Here is a 2,856-nt window from a genome sequence, read left to right as displayed (position 1 = left end):
TCCCCAATTTCAGCAGTTTTTTTTGAATTGTTCTTGGTCATCTATATCGTTATCCTGATGGGCGATGGCACCATGCTTTTAATCACAATACTGGACCCTGCTCTCCAGACCCCCGTGTATTTTTTTCCTTGGCAATTTTTCCCTCTTGGAAATCTGCTTTGTATCAGTTACTCTCCCCAGAATGCTCACGAATTTAGATGCCCAAATAGAACATTTTTAAAGTTTAATCATGTAAGTATTTGAATCTCTGTTTTTTCGTCTATAATATAGCATCAAGACATTAACACTAATTCAAGAAGAATATTTTAGAATAAATGAGAAAATGTTATTGCAAGCACTTGAGTAACACAATGGTAGCTCAATTAAAGTCATTTTTGTCTTCTGTTTTCCCAGATATTATTTAATGCTATAATATGTTAATTTTCTTTCTTGTGTAAATTCTTGTATTGTCCAACTGTATCTCAATAAATGAGAAAGTTACTGAGTCTCTGTATGTCTCATTAATTACTGATGACCAAAATATACTTGCTGACATACTCTCTAGCTAAAATATAAATTCTGTTTTTGATATCTTTGACAACTGTTTAATAATCATATTTTATAATAATTTATGGCTTTAAATTTTGATTTCTATGTGTTTTATCTCAGATATATTATTAAAATGAGACTTTTTTAATGAAAATGACCAGTGGCAAGAAGTGAGGAATTTGAGGATACATTTACTAGACAGAGTTTCAGAAATTATAACATCAACGTAATTCTTTCAAATTTGTCATTATTAATTAAATAACAAATAGGTTAAAAAACATTTACCAAATATCTGCTGTATATTCAGGCAAGACAAATAAAAGATCTTGCATTATAATGCCTGATGACAATGATGTTTATTTTATTTTGACAGATAAATGCAACCAGAATGGTTTCAAATAAAGTGCCTGCACAAGTAGTCATTGCTACAGCTGTGCCGTATGAAAGGGAAGGCAGGCCTTGGACTTGTGACGATTTCATGGAAGAATCAAGAAATTAGCAAAAAATACAACTCAAAATTTGGTGGTGGCATATGACCAAGAAAATGTGATAGAAAAATGTTTCTGCCACAGGATTCTGCTTGTTAATATGAGGACTACAGCAGACTAATTTTGCTCTGCACAAAGAGAAAAAATAAAAATGCATAATTCTCAAACACAGCACTTACCTTCAAACTCAAATCTAGTATTAGATATTAAATATATTGATACACTTAGAATTTAGCATGCATTCTCCATTAGACCTCGGTTGTGTTCTTTGAGCCCAGGATATAAAATGCTGGAAATTAATGGAGAACAGAAATCTTGTGTGCCTATTCCTCCAGATCCCTTTAATCTACAGAATTAGAAAACAGGACAAAAATGGTAAATGGCTAATTTCACTATTTTCACAGATGGAACACCAAAAAAACCCAGCAGATGTAAATCTCACCTCCATGATGGAATTTGTTCTTTTGGGATTTTCTGATCTTCCCATCTCCGAATGGTTCTTTTTGAAATACTGTTCTTTGTCTATGTGATAATTCTGATGGGAAACAGCATTATTGTCATAACCAGGGTCGACCAGGCTCTCCAGACTCCCATGTATTTTTTCCAATGTAATATTTCCTACTTGGAAATCTGCTATGTTTCTGTTACTCTTCCTATAACTCTTTGGATCCAGAAAAGAAACATTGTTTGCATGACACAAATGAGTTTTGTCCTTATGCTTGGAAACAGAGAGTGCCTCCTTCTTACAGCGCTGGCCTATGACCATTATGTGGCCATTTGTGACCCTCTGCGCTATCCTCTAGCCGAGAACCACAAAGTCTGTGTCCAGCTGGTGGCTGTCCGCTGGGTCACTGGAGTTCCAGCTGAGATAGGGCAGGCGTGCCAGATTTTCTCTCTGCACTTTTGTAGATGCACCCAAATTAATCACTTCTTCTGTGACGTCCCACCAATACTCAAGCTGGCTTGTGGGGACACTTTTCTGAATGGGATGTTGGTCTTTACAGTTGCTGTGCTGTTTGTTATGATCTCTTTTTGGTTGATACTTGGCTCCTACAGTGAAATTATCTCCACGTTCTGAAGTTGCCATTGGCAACAGGATGAGCCAAAGCCTTCTTCACCTGTTCATCTCACTTCACAATTGTGGCTTTATTCTTTGGGTCCACAATCTCAATGTACATATTTATGACCCAAATCCAAACATTCTTCCAGAACAGACAAGTTCCTCTCTGTTTTCTATGCTATTGTCACCCCAATGTTTAATCCCACGATATACACTGAGAAATAGGGATGAGCCTTGAGGAAATTGCTGCGTTGATGTTTAATGTATTAGCTGCTGATTTGAACTCATTGCCTATTTTCTTATGTAATTCTGTCATTGTATAATTGGAAATTAATATTTAGTTTGTTTTTCTACCTTACTCTGGATTGGTTATCTTTATTCATTCCTGACCTTGTTGTTTTATGCTGGACTTTCCAAAGCAGAATTATATCCCTAAAGTTGTCTGCTGATAAGAAACTAAGTATCCAGCTAATCTCATATTCAGTGTATCAGTCTATTTCTTCCACAAATTTACTGGTGATGTGGGACTTTTATGGAAAAATATTGTATCTCTTATCTAATAATTGATATCATATGCTTTTTCCCACCTAAGATCCATAGTGAGTGTTTTTGATACTCTTCCCTTTATGTAACTGTCATTTACTTTTTTTCTTTTCATTATTAGATATTAAAGGGTATGTTCTGTATATGGTAAGCCTTTGGAGAATATTTATTAAACTTCTATATGTTTATAATTTTAGACATTTTAGCATTCAGAAAACTGAATTTGCCTCTTTATGA

At 34.8% G+C, this 2,856-nt stretch overlaps 1 pseudogene; it reads left to right on the top strand.

Annotated features, from left to right (window-relative positions):
• The first annotated feature begins 1,420 nt into the window (after positions 1–1,420).
• Positions 1,421–2,301, top strand: LOC124250672 (olfactory receptor 10AG1-like; annotated as a pseudogene).
• The last annotated feature ends 555 nt before the right edge of the window (positions 2,302–2,856 follow it).

Source organism: Equus quagga, chromosome 13, assembly GCF_021613505.1.
Source record: "Equus quagga isolate Etosha38 chromosome 13, UCLA_HA_Equagga_1.0, whole genome shotgun sequence".
Lineage (NCBI taxonomy): Eukaryota > Metazoa > Chordata > Mammalia > Perissodactyla > Equidae > Equus > Equus quagga.
This window is presented reverse-complemented; position numbering and strand designations above follow the sequence as displayed.